At 41.0% G+C, this 22,694-nt stretch overlaps 1 long non-coding RNA gene across 3 annotated transcripts; it reads right to left on the bottom strand.

The window, feature by feature from the left end:
- Positions 1–4,838: 4,838 nt before the first annotated feature.
- Positions 4,839–22,591, bottom strand: LOC143899105 (uncharacterized). Of its 3 annotated transcripts, XR_013257383.1 has the most exons (6): positions 22,055–22,578; positions 21,709–21,877; positions 21,333–21,632; positions 21,028–21,120; positions 16,723–20,752; positions 4,902–6,242 (listed from the first exon to the last, which is right to left on the bottom strand). It is a non-coding gene; the product is annotated as an uncharacterized LOC143899105 (long non-coding RNA). The 3 variants fall into 3 exon arrangements; XR_013257381.1 differs by having other exon boundaries at positions 21,333–21,877; positions 22,055–22,579; XR_013257382.1 differs by lacking the exon at positions 16,723–20,752 and having other exon boundaries at positions 4,839–6,242; positions 21,333–21,877; positions 22,055–22,591.
- Between the last annotated feature and the right edge of the window lie 103 nt (positions 22,592–22,694).

The raw sequence follows: 22,694 nt of genomic DNA, 5'->3' as shown, positions 1-22,694 counted from the left end.
ATTCTAACGCAAGATATCAGTCGACACGGACAATAGCCTAACGCGAATAATATGTTGATGCGAACGACATTCTAACGCAAACGCTATCCTAACGCAACTGATTGAACGTGAGTAACCTTCAGACGCGAGTAGGACGTCAACGCGAGTAACATTTAAACGCAATTAAACCAATGCTAAGAACATTACACGCAATTAATATCGCGCGTGAAATCTAAGTTCCGACCGGGCAAAATACTACGCACAACGAGACACGCGAGCGTGAACGCGAAGGGCGCGAGAAATGGCGCACTCGCGATATCGAACGTCGTCATCGACGCGCCTACCGCGATCTCCAGAAGTCTGTAGATTTTGACCCGAGGAGCGGTGTCGTGGCTTTACATAAAATATTACCGAGGCAACCTCACCGTGGGTCCACTTATTTTATCGTCCACTAGTTTCAATTTTAACGACGAAATTTATAAACAAATTTTTGGCAGCCCTATGGGATCTCCTTTATCGCCGGTTGTTGCTGATATTGTCATGGATGACTTAGAGACGCATTGACTAAGCCTTTTGAATTTTAATATCCCGATATTCATTAGATATGTAGATGACATTTTTGCTGTGGTCCCTAAAACAAGTGTGGGGTTGATCAACGCTTCCAGCTCCCAGCCCCCAGAGAAAGCTCCCAGCATTTTTAAACATCTCGAAACGCACCGTGTGCGCGGGCAGAACGCCGCACCGGTGCCTTCTTCGCGCGGCACCGACAAGCGCCGAAGGGAGCCGACCCGCACCGAAGACGAGCGCACGGGACCGCACCGCTCCCACTACCACGCGACTCGCCTGACGATCGGCCTCCCTCCTACCAAACCCGCCGCGCCGGGCGATATATAAGCCGGCGTTTTCGGCAGGAGATCACTTCGTCTCCTGCGAGCCTTCAGCTACCTCCGACGAAGCCTACCGAATTCTAGGGCGACACACCAAACGAGGTTCAGTGCTTTGCGCCTCGACCGAGAGTTCTCGGGTGTCCCCGACTTCCATCCTAAAACCCCGACGGCCACGGGCAAGCGGGGTCGAGCACGCTCCGTCTCGTAACGAGTGCTCTCGCTACCGTAGCCCCGGGTATTTTTTGCAATCCTGCGTTCGAACCGCGTCGAAAACGTGTTGCATAATTCGTGATACTGCGCCGGGCACCCATGCCCCGCATGTCGTTATAACTATCCGCTATACATATCGCGTTCGTCCCGTCGTATAATCTGCGAGCCCGCGCCGGGCACGCCTGCCCCACCTTCCGCCGCGGATACCGCGTTCCGCTTCATGTCACGCTGCGAATACTTGTAAATACCGCGGCCCGTCTTCTGTAAGATACCGCGTTCCGTTCTTCCGTTCTACCGCGCCGAGTGCACATGGACTACCCTTCGCTGTAAGATACCGCGTCCCGTCACGTCTTGTAATATTGCGTCCCGTCCCTTCGTTCTACCGCGCCGAGTGCATATGCACTACCTTTCATTGTAAGATACCGCGTTCCGTCACGCCTTGTAATACCGCGTTATATGTATAAAATCTCTGTATGTATAATATCGAATACCGAGTTTCGTCGCTGTCAATAGTTATCCAACTGAATAAAGTAAATTACATATTACGTGTGCATTACAAACTGATTATTGTCTCTGGGCCATCCATCGAATTCCTGATCCGGCGAGCTAGTCCGCGTTCGATCCAAAAGATAGGCCGTTACAAGTGGAATAGAGTCAACTACAGGCTTTTTAGAGAAAAATTTTAGAATTATTTTGTATTACTCGAAATATTGTCATATAAAGTTGTATTTCTTGGTTTTTTTAAATGAAAATTTAAATATAGTATATTCATTATGTCCAACATATTTAAAAATAAGAAATATAATTTATACATGGGATGTCTCAACGCCATTAAAATTATTTTAGTAGACGGTAGTTTATCAGTTAATCTGGCCACACACACTTTCCGTAAAACGTAACAGTAGGATTTCGACCAATCGCATTGCTCAATTTGGCCGTCTGTAACTGTAGAAGTAACAGTAACAGTAGTGATCGAAAATTCAGCTAACTACACACACTTTCCGTAGAACGTAACATTAGGGTTTTGCCCAATCGCGTTGCTCGATTCGGCCGTCTGTAACCATAGAAGTAACAGTAGCAGTAGTGGTAAAAAATTTCAGCATGTTGGAATTCTATTGCTACGGTTTTATAGATAGCCAATCAGATTGCGAGGTTGTCTGACATCATAGTTTGGCGCGATAATCGAAGCATCCGTGAACAAGCTGCATAACCACAGAAATTTGGGTAAATATCAGATTGGAATCTTGTGAAAATAAAATCGTAAAATGGATCATTCGTACGACAAAACATATTATACGGACCCCGAAAATTCACAAGATATGTATTCACAAGATATGAGTGTTCCTGTGACCGAATTGAATATTGAATCTGATGCTACTTTCACCGGCGTCGTGAGAGATTATCCTCATATTTATGCAAAAAATTTAAAAAATTTTAAAGATAAAAATGTACGTGAATGGTCATGGGTAGAAGTAACATACGTTATGAATTGTTCAGGTATGTGAAATTATACAAATTTGCAACTAAAATATATTTACAGAAATAAATACGTGAAATTATTTACAGTGGAAGATTGTCAGAAATAATGGATACGCTTGAGAAATAGATTTTCAAAAAAGCGGAAGTTACGGGATGCAGAAACAAACAGCAGTAGTGGAAGTACTACAAGAAAAAAAAATTTTCTTTATATCAAAATATGATTCTTTCGAAAAATTATCAGTTAAGAAAGTAAGTAATGTAGTTAAAAAACAAGCATTCTTGAAAGTATACTGTTTTTGAACCTCAATGTTTTAGAACCTATACAAACTTGCAATCAACTCCGCTAATCAACAACAACCTGTGATCAATGCACACGCAGCGTTGTCTTGCAATTCATCAAGTGCTCGAACAATTCAAAATCCTCGATATCTTTAATATCATTATTTATCACTTTTACTGTCACCATCGAACCCTGAAAGCAGGCCATTCTCTTCGGTGTCATTAGCAAGCTCCCGAAATACCCCAACACCTCAAATATATACTCCTCAACAATCACCAATTCATCAAAATATTTCACTGTCGAGAAACTCTGACTTGCAGTCCGCTAATCAACAACAACCGGCGATCAATGCACACGCACCGTTGTCTTGCATTTCATCAAGTGCTCGAACAGTCCAAAATCCTCGATCTTTAATATCACCTTTACATCACCATCAAGCCCTAAAAACATGCCATTCTCTTCGGTGTCATCAGCAAGCTCCCAAAATACCCCATCACCTCAAACATGTACTCGTCAACAATTATCAATTCCTCAAAATATTCCACTGTCGAGAAATTCTGCATTGCTTCCAGCACATAGTGGCTTAACACAGCCACCTAGTTCTCACAATTTCACTATTCCCGCGACATCTCCACAACCTATTGTGCGTCCTCAGTCCTTATCTGAGTTTGAAGAGCCAACAAATCCAGAGGCATCTTTACAAGAAAACATTTTGACACCTAAGAGAAGATGTAAGTAACATATTTTTAATGTACTACGGGTGCTTTCCAGCAAGTGACACAAGTTGACACAAACATCGTTCTATCTTTCTTTTTTGGCAATAAGTAATAAAGATAAAACGATACGTGTGTAGACTTGTGTCGTTTGCTGAAAAGCTCTCTATAACTACCTGCCGTTTTCTCAAACGCGGGCTAGCTCGTCGGATTCCGGAGTTCGAGAGATAGGGCCAGAGGCAATAACACGATAATTTAGATTGATGTTTAATCTTAATTTATTACAAACTAATACATTTACAATGATAGTGAATTAATAAACGTATTTATAAGAACGTATTAATAACCGTATGCACAAAGCGTAAAATACTATATGTACAAACGTGGATCGGTAGCTCGCGACACGTGTCGTGAATATCACTTTACGTGGTCCAGCGACGAGCACGGTGGACGCTAAGCCGGATGTCGAGTAGAATCGGAAGTTCAGCTAAGCGGCATCCGGCTAGTGTTGGCCGGGAAACAATGCTTTATAGGGGTGCATCGTTACAGTACTAGCTGCGATTTAATATTTTTCATAGTTTAACCATTTTTTATCTTGTATATTATAGCAGAGAATATACAACAACAAAATGATTTTTTTGGCGGATGGATTAAAAAGAAAAAACGCACTGACAATGAAACAAATTTTTTGAAAGTATCGTCGGAATTAAGTTCATATCTCAAAACAAAAAACATACAACATGTACCACAATATAATATAACATCAAATGCAAGCGATCTGCAGTCATTTGGAAAATGAATTTCTTGTGAATTGGGAAAATTGCCTTAAATAAATAAAAAACAAATATGGAAAAAATTACTGTTACGAGGTAGTGCATTAATAGCGTTAGCGTTTACAGGCTCTATGAACAGCGCAATAATGAATGGTAGTGAATTGCGGCGTTTGAAGCAAAATAATTTGGCGGCGGAAAAGTTTGCCGATAATTTTCTCTTTCAGCGGCGGCGGAATTGGCGGGTGATAATTTATTGGCGGCGACAGCAAACGGCGGCGGTAATACATTTTTTTAAATCCTTCTGACTTAAAATAAAGTTCAATTTTAACTTTTCATAAATAATATGAACAAAAATAGCAAACTAAATACTCAGCACTCGTTTTCAAAATACGATCACTTTATTAGCATTACTAATATCTTTTCTTTCACAAAAGAAAATAAAATTTATCTTAAAATGTTATTCCTGACCATCATACGTAACAAAAATAAAATGTTATTTACTGTGTAACCATTAGATAGCAAACTTCTTTCTTTCTTACTTATTAAACATTTTTTCACATATTTTTTTTAAGTTTTATAAATAATATGAATAATATAACTTGTACTTAATGTAAAACTTATTTTCCTGATTTTAAATACATATCTTTTATTAATTTAAAATAATTATCGAGAATATAAAAAATATTTTATTAGATTTTGATTATTTTAACGAAGAACGTCTTGCTGTGACAGGCAAACCTGCAGAAGAAAATGCGCATTCAGATGCTGAACTTGTAATCGGTATGGCATAAATGCAGCATACCAATTTGTGCAAATTCGGCAGTGACAACTTCATTTTATTCTACCATTGTAGAGGATCTTTAATAATAGATTCTGACATATGTAAATACTTTTTAACTTCGACAAAAATAGGATCTTCAAGAGGAATCATACTTGTATGTTTCACAGCAAACTCCAATCGTAATTTTTTAACTCCAAGAACCTCACACGACTTATTAAAATAATCTGCTTCTTTATTAGATGCCATATTATAAAAAAGTAAAACTAAACGTGAGAATCTAATTTATTATATATATCATAAAAATAATAATGTTATATTTGGTGATTAATATAAAAGCTGTTAATCACAATATTAATTACAATATTATTATAATAGCATTTGTATGAGATCAACGATAAAGACAAAGATCTGGTGATGCGAGTAGCGCAGTAACATTGAGATTGACACCGTAAATACGAGCATAACAAAAATTACAATATTAATTACAATAGCTTTAATTACAATATTAAGCCTAGATTTTGTAAATCTAGATACTGTAAATTACCTAGACTAATAGGTATTACTTAGATATATAATTTATAAAAACTGTAATAAAAGTTATATATAGCTTAATGTACAAAATTCATATACCTACACTAATTTTTTTAATGTATTAAAAGTATAAATTATATATATATATATATATATATATATATAATTTTATATAGCATATTGTTGCGGCCCCAATTAATGTAATAATAAATAGTATTAAGAATAAAGACCGAGAAGAACAATAGGGAACGCGACCGCGAATGCCCGAAAGAATTACGCAACGCCGAATCAGCAAGAAATGAGTTGCGCGATCGGCCCACATACGATCGAGCAACTCAGAGATATCAGGGCGAAGGACAGAATGAGAATTCAAAAGGAAGCAACAACAGGAGACGAGAAGGCAATTGGAGTCTCGGAGCGACGGGCGTTTTACGCGAATAATCATTGTAACTCAGAGTGGCTTAATTAAAGTTATCGTTTATTGAAAAATGTTGTTCATTCATCCTGCCTCCTCCGTGGATATTGATCCCGGGTGTCCCGCCGTAAAAAGAAGGCACAACAAATGGTGGCAGCGTAAGGGATTCAGTGGCAGGACGACGGGAACGGCAGCTGAAACAGAAAAATAAGTGAATCAGTGAGGCAGTGCAACATCCTCAACGGAGACACGGCAGCCAGATTCAAAAGCAGCGAACAACACGGTAGCGGCCGACGAGGGACAAGCGAGCAGCGTAACCCGAAAAGGCACCGACCATCAAATCCCGATGGAAGAAGAAGATTCGAATGCCATTTGGACTGAAAAATGCTCCAGCGACATTTCAACGAGCAATAATAGCCGTTCTAGCAGGACTAGTAGGATTACAATGCTTAGTATATCTAGACGATATAATAGTATACGGAGCAAGTTTACAAGAGCACAATAAAAGATTAATCAAAGTGCTAAAAAAACTGAGAAAATATAATTTGAAATTACAGCCCAATAAATGCGAATTTCTTTGAAAAGAAATGACGTATCTCGGACATGTAATAACAAAAAGCGGAATCTCGCCAGATCCTTCAAAACTAAAAGCAGTAAAAAGCTTCCCGAAACCAACAAAAGTAAAGGACATCCAGGCTTTCGTAGGATTAGCCGGATATTATCGAAGATTCATTAAAGACTTCTCAGCGATCGCCAAACCACTCACAAAAATGACAAGAAAAAATACCAAATTCGAGTGGACGGCAGAACAACAAAACGCATTTGAAATACTTAAGGAAAAATTAACCACAGCACCGGTATTAAAATACCCGGACTTCTCCCAAGAATTTGTAGACGCGTCAGATTACGCAATCGGAGCCATACTGTCACAGGGAAAGATAGGTCAAGATCAACCCGTGGCGTATGCGAGCAGAGCACTATCTAAAGCCGAGCAAAATTACAATACTACTGAGAAAGAATTACTAGCGATAGTATGGGCGGTGAAACACTTCCGACCATACGTTTATGGAACAAAATTTACCATAGTGACAGACAATTAATTATTGGTTTGGCTATTTAACGTAAAGGACCCCGGATCACGATTAATCCGATGGAGATTAAAATTAGAGGAATACGATTACACTATCGTACACAAGGCCGGTCAAGAAAATAGAAACGCTGATGCGCTGAGTCGACATGTGCCGACAGATATCAACAAGATAGAGAAAGAAGAGAACAACGAAGAGGAGAGAAAAAAAATTCACGGAAGAAGGGAAGTAACGTATATTATACGAATACCATGATGCACCTGTAGGAGGACATCAGGGTGTGGAACGCACCATAAACCGAATAAGGTTGACGCATAAATGGAGAGGATTAACTCGAGACGTCGAAGATTACATTAATAAATGCGAACTATGTTAGAAAAACAAGTTATTGCGAAAAAAATAAAGGACTTTTAGTAATCACAGACACCGCGGACAAACCGTTCGAAAAATGTGCTTTAGATATTGTAGGACCACTGACGGTGACCGAAAACGGAAATAAATATATCCTCACATTTCAGGATAATTTATCGAAATTCAGTAAAGCGATACCCGTACCTAATCAAGAAGCGAATACGATCGCAAAAGAATTTGTCACAAAGATTATTTTTGAATACGGTATCCCCGACAAAATACTGACGGATAGAAGAACGAATTTCCTTAGCGAGATATTTAAAAGCACGTGTAAATTATTAAAGATCGAAAAAATTCAAACAACGGCGTACCATCCTGAGGTCAACAGAGCATTACAACGCTCTCATAGGACATTAGCCGAATACTTGCGACATTATATTAACGCGGACCAGACAGACTGGGACGAATGGACGCCATACGCAATGTTCGCGTATAACACGACGCCACACACGGCGACCGGGTTTACACCCTTTGAATTGGTATACGGGCACCGAGCGACACTACCGACGGCACTGTCGCAACCACCGAAACCAACTTATAACTTATGACGATTACGCGCAAGAGCTAAAAAAAAAAATTAAGAGCGACACAACGAGTTGCAAAGGAACATTTGCGAAACGAAAAATCTAAGGCCAAGGAGACGTACGATAGGAAGACAAATCAAATCAATTTCCAAGTGGGAGACAAAGTTCTCTTGCACGACGAAACGGTGCGTAGAAAGAAATCGAAAAAAATTAGAATCCCCGTGGATAGGACCGTACGAAGTAATTGAAAAACACTCACACGTTAATTACACGATTAAAAAGAGACGGAAAACGACGCAAGTGCACGTAAACAGGATAAAGCCCTTCATAGAGCAATAAAAGCAGCGCAAAAAAAAAAACAAAAATAAGCAACAGAAAGTAGGCGATAGAAAGTAGGCGATAGTACAAATTAAGGAAAATAAGATAATAAGTCAACAAATTAATTAAAAGACGGCGATACGAGTCAAGCGCGGTACGTGGTGCGCAACTAGAGAATTAATAGTTACAGAAGTAACGAATTACAATGTATATACGTATATACATATATTCCAACTTAATAAACTGCGCGCCGATTGTTTGTCGGACTTGAAACACAGTTATCGTTGGAACATTAATACCCTTCCCTCCCCGGAATTAAATCTATACGATTTAATTATTTAAAAAACTGTAAAGAAATTATTGCGAAAAATATTACCTCAGCCAGGATTCGAACCTGGAACCTCCCTCATTCCGTGAAGGGCGTCGTACCAATTCGACTACCGAGGCATGTGGTAATATTTATCGCAATAACAGCGTTGATAAGTTTAACAAGCGCATGTTTCAGCCTGCGTAGATTTAAATATATAATTAGACTCGTGAAAATGTCAACAAATTAATTAAAAGACGGCGATACGAATCAAGCGCGGTACGTGGTGCGCAACTAGAGAATTAATAGTTACAAAAGTAACGAATTACAATGTATATACGTATATACATATATTCCAACTTAATAAACTGCGCGCCGATTGTTTGTTGGACTTGAAACACAGTTATAGTTGGAACATTAATACTTTTCCCTCCCCGGAATTAAATCTATACAATTTAATTATTTAAAAAACTGTAAAGAAATTATTGCGCATGAGCGGCACGAAGCCAATACGTGCGCCAGCACGCATCGCACGTGGACGGAACAAAAAAACGGTCACACAGGATGCACCTCATCTTGCAATTAAACAATTTAGCGCAAACAAATACTGCTCAGCTCTAAGCGTCAAGAGCGACTAAACGCGCGATGAAAAAATTAAGGAGAAGGTATAACCAAGCCAAGAACGAAGAAAAGTAACACGAGTCCTTATCTTACAGGATGCTGATCGTCGTCCAGCACTTCGCGAAAAAAGCGAAATCCGAGACAACACTATCGTACGAGATACGACAATTTAGCAGCGAGCCGGGAATATACTTTGAGAGAACCGAACAATTGCAACAGGTAGAAGCTACATGGAAACTAGCGATTAAAATCGCCGTAGCAGCCATAGGAAACCGATACCACCAACTTCAGGAATTTCTACAGCAAACCGAAGAGTTATGCGAAACGATAATCGCAAAGGACACGCAACAGACGTGCAAAAACATTCTCCATACAATAGAGAAAGATAACGAAAAACTAACGCAATTATTAACGCAATTACAGACGATATATAAAACAAACGATAATAAACGTGGTCTAATAGATGCGATCGGCACGATCAGCAAAACGCTGTTCGGCACTATGGATGCCGACGACGCAAAAAACATACAGGAGCAGCTTGAACTGATACAAAATCAGCAACAAACTCTACGGCACACCGCAAAAAGTCAATTAAAGGTGATAAATATCACATTAGGCCACATGGAAACCCTAGAAAAATCGTTATATCATAACGAGCGGCTGTTGACGAACGTCATGACACGGATACAGCTGGACACAGCACTGTACGCCAAAAAAGAAGAAATAGACGAACAGTTATTAATACTAACTACAATTACAGAGGATCTAATAAAAGACGTGAACGACACGATAGACTACCTCACATATTCGCGAGAAAGAGTCGTACTCACTCGTTTATTACCGACAGAAAAAATAATAACAGAATTAAAAGAGGCGACGTCACAATTGACGCGAGGATTTCATTTCCCATTTAAAATTAGACTAGAAAATTGGAACGATATACAAAGTTACGTAGAAATTAACGCGTATTACGATAACCCGAACATTTATACGATAATCAAATTTCCCGTGGTAGCATACCCCGTGTACGAAATAATTAGAACTACACCACTACCTGTCCACAACCACGCGAATATTTTTACATTTTTTAAGAATTACTTACAACATATTAGCGATAGATAAAGAGAATCATAATTATATAACGCTAGAGGAACGCGATTTAAATGATTGTAAACGAAACGGAATAAAATATGTATGTAACCAAAAATACCCGGTATACTTCATAAAAGCCGACGCACCATGCGAGGTGCAAGTTTATGTAAAAACGCCAGGATATGTAAACACCTGCGAGAAACGTCAAATAATGTCAAACGTAACCCTATGGATAACATTAAGCGAACCACAAACGTGGCTATTCTCAACGCCGAAAAAACAAAAGCTAACGATTTAATGTAACGATCAGGCGGAACAAAAAGTAGAAATCGAACGAACAGGAAAACTAAGTATAAACAAAAATTGTAAACTAACCACACCCGACATTATTATAAAAACAAACAGACAAACGACTATGAAATAAATAGAAATACACTTAGCAGATTTTAACATAACACTAACAAACGAAAATAAAAATACTAACGAACAAGCAAAAAAGGAAATTAGATTAGAACCTGTAATTAGGAATCCAAACAAATTAATGGAATTAAGTCTAGACATAAGCGACATAAATAAAGAGTTGGAAAAATCCCAAGACACCCTAATAAAAAATCCCTGTCATATATCCCGTAGGATCGACACTTACGTTAATAATTATATTAAGCATAGTAGGAATAATCATCTATGTAATAAAAAGACATAAAAAACGAGCAAGCACCCGACTGCACGTACCAGGCGACCCAGCGATGTTATACTAGAAAATAAGAAAAATGTAACCTTAGAAACAAATAAAGAAAATAAACCACCCTAATAGAAATCTATTAGGATAAACAGCGAAAAATTGTAACGAAAACTACAGACCGTAGTTTTCTTCTCTCAAAAGGGGAGGGATGTTGCGGCCCCAATTAATGTAATAATAAATAGTATTAAGAATAAAGACCGAGAAGAACAATAGGGAACGCGACTGCGAATGCCCGAAAGAATTACGCAACGCCGAATCAGCAAGAGATGATTTGCGCGATCGGCCCACATACGATCGAGCAACTCAGCGATATCGAAGGACAGGACAAGGATTCAAAAGGAAGCGACAACAGGAGACGAGAAGGCAATTGGAGTCTCGGAGCGACGGGCGTTTCACGCGAATAATCATTGTAACTCAGAGTGGCTTAGTTATCGTTTATTGAAAAGTGTTGTTCATCCCTCCTGCCTCCTCCGAAGATAAAACGATCCCGGGTGTCCCGCCGTAAAAAAAGGGCACAACAATATAATCAAATGGAACCGAATATGGATATATTATTTAAAAAATGTATTTATTTATATTTCTAATTTTGTAAAAACAATGTCACTCAACTAGACAATAAGTTTTACAAGAATAAAAATATTTGTTAAAATATGATCTAATCTAAAACGTCGCTTAATGTTAATAAATAAAAATAATCTAACCTGCTCATTTCTAATATTCAAGGGAACCATTTTGTGGATCATATATATTAAAAATTCCTCAGGAGATTGCTGCTTGTCTGCGAGATATTCAGCAACACCTCTAACACTTTGAAGAGTCGGATCCAGAAGTGCTTTGCAAACATGAATTTCATAAAATAGTTTCTTTAAGTTGTTTTACTACGAATAAATCGTATTCATTTACACACATACTACTCTTAACTTCTGCCCTAAAAATATTAAAGAAGTAATTGATACAGCAGCATCTATTAACTCAGCTTTTCAAATTTGGCGGCGCAGGGATCTACAAAACGCTACGCTAGTACGCTACTGCTGTTCATGGAACTCGCATTTGCTAGCGCTATCATGGCTCCATGAACGGAGTTAATAGTGTTAGCGTTGGTAGCGCGGTAGCGAGCTCCCCGAACGCACTCTTAGACGACGCACGTTAGCTCGGAATTCCGAGCGAACGCTCAGGCCAATGTAAATGTTTAGTTTATCCTACGGTTATCGGACGGCCGTTGACAAGCTGAGGCCCAGATGGGGCTCAAAACTACGCTTCTAGAAGCTTCTAGAAAACCTCCCCCCTTAAGATGCGTAGGAAGTGATGAGAATCTCGCGCGTGGAGTTTTGGCCATTTTCGGGTATAAAAAAGGCAGAAAACGCCGCGGAGCGACACACAGTTTTTGGGCTTCGACCCTAGTACTTCAATTTCGACACACATTGTTTTTGGCTTTGGCTTAGTTAGTTGCTTAGTTTTAGACTCCGACTCTGCTACTCGATTTAAATCATTTTTCTATCTCTTATTCAATTTCAGACAGTCATTTTCGACATTCGACTGTACGTTCAAGTCCAAGCATTTGCGTTCGATTTTGGGACTTAATCCCTGTACTCTTATACTTTAAGACCGCGCTTCACGCTGTAACGGCTTGCCTTTGGCAATGATCAAACGCGGACTAGCTAGCCGGATCAGGGGTTTGATAGGAGGCTCAGAACAACAAGCAGATATGTAATGCACACAACAACGTTTATTTAATAGTGTATACAGCCGAAATATTTACGACGCGGTAATCACAATACAGTATATGGTGCAGGTGCACACGCCGGTGATATACGAACGACGGGACGCGGTATCTACAGAGTGATCGGCGCGGTATTACAATACATAACGGAACGCGGTATTTACAGGATAGTCGACGCGGTATTACAAGACAGGACGGGGCGCGGTATTTACAGGATACTCGGTGCGGTATGACAAAAAGATGGGACGCGGTAATACGCGGCGCGTCGCGGTGGTACGGTAGGAGCGGCCGGTCAGGTGCAGGCTGGCCGGTCGGTCGGTGCAGGTATGGGCCGTTGGTGTGTCGCCCTAGAACTTAGGTAGCTTTGTCGAAAACAGCGGAACGTTGGTGCGGAGACGAAGTGTCTCTTCTCGTAGGGGCGCTGGTTTATATATCCTGACGCGGCGGGTTCGGTGGGAGGGAGGTCAATCCTTAGGCGGGCCGCGTGGTGGTACGAGTACGAGCGCTCGTCTTCGGTGCGGATCGGCTCCCGTCGCTGCTCGGCGGGACCGCGCGGGAGGAGATACCGCTGCCGCGCTTTTGCTTGCGCACACAGTATTTTAGTAATAATTTAAGGGGTAAGGCCACCTTGCAACTTTCAAAAAAATCCAATTTTTTGACTTAAAACCTTCTTTAAACCCTAAAGAATAAGATAAACCAGCTTTGGACATGGCAGTTGGGATAAATTGTTATAATTTCTGCGTTGAGGCAGATGAACGTCGCATCGATTATTCAGACCGATCGTTGTCAGGGTGCAAAAACAGCTCGAAGTGCCTCAAAATCGGCCAAAAAAGAAGAAGAAGAGCTCAACGTACGTAGAAGGCCAATTATACGGTGCAGGCATCGCAGATTAAAGGTATACTACACTTTTCGACCGTAAAGTTGTAACGATGCACCCCCAAATATGCATCGTTCCGGCAGAAACACCACGCCGAGACCACCCAGCCGACCACCCGCGGGGTGAAGAACGGGCACGGTGTGCCCAAAGTATTTTTAAGTACGCCATGTAACATCCGCGTCCGCGAACGGACTTAACGCGGCAACCGCCTCACCACGCCGAGCGGTGCTGAAGGCGGCCGAAGACTGCCGAGCGCGATCGCGGCATCGGGGCGCCATAATCCCCGATCGTCCTGCCGCACCGGCCCGGTGCTCGCGATCGTCGTCGCTACCCCCGCCACGCCGTGACGCCGTCGCGACGCGTATATAAGCCCGGCGACGCCGGTACAATTCGCGATTCCTGATCATCCGTCTCACCGACCGCAGTGCGATCCTGAGTTCCCATCTTAAGCCAATCCGACAAAAGGTAGAGCGCCTCCGGTATTCTCTGTCTTCGCCGAGCGCGTCTCATCAGACGACCAGCTTTCCTGTTCATCTGCTTATCCGAAACCAGTCCGAAAAGAGGGTAGAGCGCCTCCGGCATTCTCTGTCTTCGTCGAGTGTGTTTCGACAAACGACCAGCTTCCTCCACAAGGAGTATCTGAACGGGGGCAGAGCGCTTCTCTGCCTCTACCGAGTGCTTCTCGATCGGATACCGCTCCGCCTCTCGCCGCTTGCAATCTGCCGCCCCGAGCGCGTCTTGGTGGCCGGACTCGCGCCACTTTTCCTTGAGCTAGCCGCTCGTAGCCACCGCCGAGCGCTTCTCGGTGGTCGACCTCGCGCTAGCTCGACCCTGCCGCCTACCGCGCCGGATTATCTCAATCTCGATCGCGCCCTGCGTTTCACATCGCACTTGCGCCTCGCGCCCTGTTGTCGTGCTCCGACCCGCGCCGCGCGGAAAGATCTCTATACCACGATCCGGCATTATCTTTTGTAAATATCCCGCGCCGCCACTATCTTCACGACGCTTGTAAATATATTTGAATTAATCCTTGTTACGTTTCATCTGTTAACGGAGTATTGTGTCTTCCTCCGCGCCTACTCCAAACTTTGACCAGTCGCGAGCTAGATCCGCGCTTCGGAAGCTAGGTTGTTTTATGGCGCCCGAACAGGGACACGACCGAAAGGATAAGACACAAGACGCGGGAAAAATGAAAAAATATTTCTATAAGCTGAATAAAGCCGATTTGATAACCGAACTAAACTCGTTCGGGCTCGACACCGATGGCACTATCGACGATCTGCGCCGCTATCTAAATCGATTTATCGACGCCAATCCTGAGAAATTCCAGGCGAACGCGACCGACAACCCCACCGAATTGCTAACTCTGACCGTACGCGGCACAACACCGCTAACCCTCGTAACCGTAATCCAGGCCGACCGCCCGATGGACCCTAATCCCATGGAATCAAATGAGAAAATGGGGCCTACATTTCGACGGGGAAGACTCCTGGGCATTCCAAGAACGGATCGACAAACTCTGCGCCGCGTACGCATTCTCGGATGACCACTGACTCTGCGGCCTGCCCGAACTCCTGAAAGGGGACGCACTCTTGTAGTGCCGGAACAACCGCGACGGATGGCTATCCTGGGGGGATTTCATCTCGGACTTCAAAGAGACCTTCCTTTTTTTTTGTTACCCGTTGGAAGAGTGAAAATGTTTCGCGCACGCCCGGCTTCAGCCACCGAGTTGTGTGAGGCTTGCACCCACTAAAAACACTCTCCCTGAAACACAGGACAATGGACCATGGTCACACGCGGGAGACACGATGTATTACATTACGTGACGAGACGGTCCGTGCGCCGAGGCGCCCGGATATACGTAAGAATTACACAAAAGACGCACGGTAAGTCAACAAAGGAGTGCTTTGATCCCCGAGAGAAAGACCGTCCCCAATCGGATGATGAGCGCACGCGCGTCATCATCCCACCACCTCGGGGACCCCGCACAATAGCGGTGTGACGCCGAGACGCCAACAGCCGCACCGAGGGGGGTCCCTTCATCGGCTACGAGAAGGGTTCGCCCGGGAAAGTTCACACTCCATAACAGACGCACACAAACTAGGACGTGCACGAACTAAACAAACAAGAATCCCCTCTATCCGGAGAGAAGTTCCACATAAACAAAAACACGAGTGCGAGTCCACGCATTCGTCTAACAATAAGGGACACAGACCCTACACCAAACATAAAACAAACTCAGACAAAGTCCGCTACAGTAGGCCGAGGTACTCGGCTAGGGAGAAGAATTGTGCCCCTCCCCTAAATTCCGGGCAACCCCGGGGTCCAGGGGAAGGGCACGAGAACAAAAAGACGGAAAAACCCCGTCGCGGGAGACGGAGATCCTTCAGGGGACGGCCGACCGCAGACCGCCGCCACAAAGGGCTAACGAGTCCCACTGCTAAACAGTGGGGTCGGAGCCCGAACAGTAGCGAGCGGCAAGCCACGGCCGACCAACCCCAGAAGGACCTCGCGGCCCAACGGCGGGGATCCCCAAACAAATGATGACCCCTGCGGCAGCAACCAGCAAGGCGCAGAGAAGGGCGACGAGCGCCGACCGCCCCCAAGCCACCAGCCCCCCAGGGATCCGGGAGCATCGCACCAGACGATGCACCGGACTCCAGGAGGAGGAACGCCAGTAAGCCGGCCGGCGCCCGACGCCCACCCACACCACACCAGGAGCAAATTTGCGGAAGTAAAGACCAAGGGCCAAGCATCAAGCCGAACCTCAGAGTACACGTCTCCCCACCCCCCCCACACCCCACTGGCCCCCTCGCACAGTAGAGGAGGGGATGGGGCGGAGGAGACGAACATCCGCAAAATCCCAACGCAGAGACGGAACGCAAACGCAAAATATATCATAACGCAACGCAGTAAGGCAACGCAAGCCAACGCAAGTCATCCAATTAGGGAACGCGTCTCGCAACATTCCCACCCAACAGCTCCTGTTGACGTCTTTTTTCATCCTCTTCCTTCCTCCAAAAGACGCGCTCCGCAAACAAGGAAAAAGCGTTCCATGCTTCACGGCTAGCGCATATTGCCGCAACCAGCGGAGTGAGTCCCGATTGCGCACATTACAAATCGGACACGACAATATTTCCCGATTGGACACATTCCCGATCGAACACATTCCCGATCGCACACGGTGCCGATTGGACACAGTTACTATTGGACACGGTGTCGATCGGACACGGTGCCGATCGGACACGGTGCCGTACGGACACGGTGTCGTTCGGACACAATGCCGATCGGACACGGTGCCGATCGGACACGGTGCCGTTCGGACACAGTGCCGATCGGACACGGTGCCGATTGGACACATTTAGTTGCATTCGGACACGGTGTCGATCGGACACGGTTACTATCGGACACATTTAATTGCATTCGGACACGGTTACTATGAGACACGGTTACTATCGGACACATTTAGTTGCATTCGGACACGGTGTCGATTGCAAACGGTGCCAATTGCACACGGTCCCGATTGCACACGGTGCCGATTGCACACGGTGTCGATTGCACACGGTGCCGATTGCACACGGTGTCGATTGCACACGGTGGCGTTTGCACACAGTATCGATTGCACACGGTGGCGATTGCACACGGTGGCGATTACACACGGTGCCGTTTGCACACGGTGCCGATTGCACACGGTGCCGATTGCACACGGTGCCGATTGCACACGGTGCCGATTGCACACGGTGCTGATTGCACACGGTGGCGATTGCGCACGGTGCCGATTGCACACGGTGTCGATTGCACACGGTGCTGATTGCACACGGTGGCGATTGCGCACGGTGCCGATTGCACACGGTGTCGATTGCACACGGTGGCGATTGCACACGGTGCCATTTGGACACGGTGCCGATCGGACACGGTATCGATCGGACACGGTGCCGTTTGGACACGGTCACGTTTGGAAATAAACTACGAAAGTTTATGTATATGTTCGAGATTGTTAAAACAATAATAAACTAAAAAACTATAGCATTACGCGAGGTTAAAAAATCTGTCATCGTATTATGTATTTATATCAAGAGTATGCGCGGAGCGAGACCGACCGTGACTCTTTACGAGTTGCGAGTACTCGAGATGTTGAGATAAATTATTTACGGATAGCACATTAAGCGGTAGTCAGAGCTACAAATCTATATAAAGATACGTATTATACTGTAATATCGTGTACGTACTTCAAGTATAAAGTCGATTGACATATTTCCTAACCTCAAGCAGTCCTCTCATTAGAGTGCTTTATTATTGCTTTTACAGTCTCGAACAGTATAAAAAATGTCGAAATATTTTTCTTTTTTAGTCGCCCATTTAGTGGCGTTAAATGAGTAATTAGACCGTCGTGAGACAGGTTAGTTTTACCCTACTGATGACCAGTCATTGCGATAGTAATCCTGCTCAGTACGAGAGGAACCGCAGGTTCGGACATTTGGTTCACGCACTCGGTCGAGCGGCCGGTGGTGCGAAGCTACCATCCGTGGGATTATGCCTGAACGCCTCTAAGGCCGTATCCTCTCTAGTCAAAGGTGGCAATGATATCTCTAGGAGTCTCGTGAGTCGAAAGGCTCAAAACAATGTGACACACTACTCAAATAAAAGATAAGTAGTTTATCTTAATAATTTAAAGTTAATTCTTCTTCATACATAATAAGATACACTAGTGTTACTTATTAATAATCTGAGATTGCAGTTTATTGATTTACAGCAATGTTTTAGCAATTATTTAATAAAGATTTGGCTCCTTTTTCTTTCAGTGGCGCAACAGAAAATTATTTTACTGTCAGAAATGACGTATCTCTGTATCTACGCAATGCACAGGCATACTGTAAAGGCATGCATTTACAGTGTGGACTCCAATTTCAAATGTGAACATTATTTGCTGTTTTCTAACCTTTATTATGGTATGTTTAGCAGCTGGTAATGGTACATATTATTGTTCAACATTTGTACTAAAATTACTTGTGTACGAAATTCTAATTTCTAATATTTTTAATTTAGATTATTAAGTATCAATTTCCTTCAACTTTGTAGGAGCTGGGGATGAGATATTCTGTGCATCTATAGTAATTACATAGGCCTGGAATATCCTCAGATATCGAAAAAAAAATCCATTTACAAACCATGAGATTCCGTTAAGCGAGAGTTGATTATTATAGTCTTCGTTTTCAGAATCTTGTGAAATGTTATGGAATTATCTACTGTGATTAACTTTTAGTTGCTCTGTTCATCATGGAATGATCAATGTGCTTCTAGTTTTTACACATGTTTGCAGAATGTATAAAACATTTATATTTTTAGGCAGGTAATAACTGTGTATACTTTATTAATAATCTTTAACGAATTATCCATAGAATGCAGCGTAATATATTTGTCTATATTGTGGTATTTAAATAATGTATGTGTCGTGCATGTTATGAGCATATTCTCACAAATACATAAATTGGTTAGTAAAATTTGGTAAAATTGAGCTTATAGTTTTATAGTTGTAATATATATATTATATATAATATTGGTTTCCGATAGCGACATGTTAAAATAAACATTTTACTTCAACTCGTATATATACACTATCGATCAAACATAAATGCCATTCTACAAACTTCTTTCATGATAAAGGATTGCTTTCCCAAAACATCCAAAGGCTGCAAGGATGTATGACATGAATGTTGATACTTCTATATATCTATACGTTCCACAGGATTCTAGTAAAGGATATAATCATAAACTCCCGCCTAACAGACTCTCGTACATTGTAAGTGAATTTTCTTTTGATACCTAAGAACATTTGATAGCTTACCCTACAAATTACTACGGACGCACAGGATATGTTTTCAGTTTCTTCAAGTATAAAATAGATATTTAACAATCTTAATTCAAAGCATTGCGTTAGAATTGTACAATATCTTATTAAAATCCAGTAAATAGCAAATAATCTTAAAATTAAAAATCAGTGTTCCAATTACATCTCTCTGAAAGCACCGATGCATAATGTTATATTAATAAATTTTACTAAATAACACTTACTTAAATTGTGATGTATCTAATTACATATAAAATGTGAATTTAAAGGGCCAAAAAATCCATAGTTTGCTTTATTATACATATAAATGCATTTGTAAATATGGTATTGCAGATAGTAATTGTATATTATTAAGCTTTTTAAGTAAAATATTTGTGACGCATGTATGCAGTATATAATATTTATATGTATTAAAATACCATTTTCTGACACATATATGAACTTAATAGCAACATAAACATTTAATCAATCTTTTATTATACACATTGACAGTACAGAATTATTGCTTCTTGAATAAATACGAAAATTTTTAATAGAGCGACGATGATATTGTCATACATCATTGTCATACATGATTTTAATAGTGGAGACAATAATGTTGAACTTTATGGAATAGTATCATCAACATCCATTAGTAAAATTAATGTGTTTATTGAAGAAACGATGATTCTGTATTGTCAACATGCATGATAGATTGATTAAATGCTTATATTGCTCTTCAGTCAATGTACTAGAAAATAATATTTTAGCATTAATACTCAAAATCCTGAATACTGTGTTACCTGCATGGCACAAATAATTTATTTAAAGAGTCTAATAATATATAATTTCTATCTGCTTACGAACTGTTGATCTTTTAAATTCCGTTAATAAATAATTACATACATTAGTATTTTGAATATGTGTTATTTGCTGCATCCAAATACGTCTTATTAATAGAAGGTTATGCATCAGTTATAAAAGAGATGCACTTACAGTGTAAGATGTTGTGTTTTTAATCTCAAGATTATTTGCTGTATATACATAGAATGCACGAAAATTTTTTACACGACAATTCATGATCACGTATCCTCTATTAGAATCCTGTAAAACGTTATGGGAGCATCAACATACATCCATGTAGCGTTTGAAAGTTTTAAAAAACCAGTCATTTATCCTGAAAAAACATTTGCAGAATAGCATTTAATATTTGTGGAATGTTATGGGAATATCAACATATATCCGTGTAGCCTATAGAAGTTTTAGAAAACTAGTCCTTTATCCTGAAGGAATATTTGTGGACTGGCTTTTATGTTATATTACTATAGATAATATATACGAATCAAAGTAAAATACATATTTTAACATGTGGCAATTGGAAAGCAATATTATGTATAATATATGTGTTACAAAACTATGACTAGAAGCTTAATTTAATCAAATTTTACTTACCAATTTAGATATTTGTGGGAATACGCTGGTAACAGACATGACACATACATTATTTAAATACCGCAATTCAGATAATACATTATATACAGCATTCTGTGGATAAATCATTAAGATCATATTAAAGATTATTTTGAAGTGTACATACTACGTTTACGCGAGCGTTACTTCTGCAGTAACTTACGATAATTCCTTCGCGTAAACGGGATTTTGTAGTAACTTGCGATAATTTACTCCGCATTGTAAGTTACTACAGAAGTAACGCTCGCGCGTAAACGTAGTAACAGACACATATATACAGATATTACCTGGCTAAGAATATAAATGATATGTATTCTGCAACATGTGTTGACACTAGAAGTGCATTGATCCTTCGATAAATACAGCAACTAAATTAGTGACAGTGGATGATTCTATAACATTTCACAAAATTCTGAAAGCGGAGACAATAATAATGAACTCTTGCTTAACAGAATCTCATGGTTTGTAAATGGATTTTTGCTTAATATCTAAAGACATCTGAGACCTGCTGTGTAATTACTATAGATGCACAGGACATCTCATCCCCTGCTCATATATAAAAGTTGCAAAAATTGATACTTAATAATCTAAATTAAAAACATTATAAATTTTGTATACAATTGTAGTAATTGTAGTAAAAATGTTGTCAACAACAGTACGTACCATTACCAGCAACTAAACATATCTCATTAAAGGTTAGCAAACAGAAAATAATGTTCAAATTTGAAATTAGAATCCATATTGTAAATGCATGCTTTTATGATACTGCTGTGTATTGCGTAGATACAGATATACGTCAATTCTCACAGTAAAATAATTATCTGTTGTGCCACTGAAAAAAAAGGAAGCTAATTAACTATTAAATTGTTGCTAAGACATTGCTATAAGTCAGTAAACTGCAATCTGAGATTATTAATAAAAATTTAAATGCAATAAGCAACTGTAATGTAACTTATTACGTATAAAGAGGAAGAATGTACTTTTGTAATTACTAAGATAAACAACTGACCTCATATCTGGACGAAAGTACGCTCATTCAACACAGCTTTGTGTGAAAAACAAAGAACATTAAAACATTTTATGTGTTTGGAGACAAAAGTAATGTTGAAGCATTGAAATCTGACAGCGTGAGGTTAGAAAATATGTCATATCAATCCATAGATGTAGTATATATGGGGTCTGTTTTCTATTGCTGAGCTGGCTGCACTAGTTCAGAATTATCTTTTTCCTTCCAATATGAAGTAAAGAAGATAAACTCTGAACTAGAACTTCTTTATTTTGTAGCCAATCAGTACGATCTGCTGCTGCTTTTCACTGCTCATGAAATTTTACCTTTAAGCCGTGATCATACGGATTGGAATTGAGATTGGATTGAAATTTGACCAATTAGAGCAAAGTTCACTAAACTTAAAGTTAGTTTTCTTTATTCTGATTAAATTTCAATTCAATCTTAATCCCAATCCGTAGTCTGATCACGGCTTCAAGGTCATCCAGGAGCGCATCCGCTCACTGAGCCGCTAAGTAGCAAGTAATGCTAGGTCTACAATGCAAGTCGTAAAGTTGTGAGTCGTAAGATTTGACCAATCACAATCGAATTTGAGTAGAATAATCGATTGTGATTGGTCAAATCTTACGACTCACGACTTTAC

This window comes from Temnothorax americanus, unplaced genomic scaffold, assembly GCF_048541705.1.
Source record: "Temnothorax americanus isolate GAGA-0224 unplaced genomic scaffold, ASM4854170v1 Scaffold250, whole genome shotgun sequence".
NCBI classification, from domain to species: Eukaryota; Metazoa; Arthropoda; class Insecta; order Hymenoptera; family Formicidae; genus Temnothorax; species Temnothorax americanus.
The sequence above is the reverse complement of the archived record's forward strand: the minus strand, read 5'-3'. Positions and strand labels throughout refer to the sequence as shown.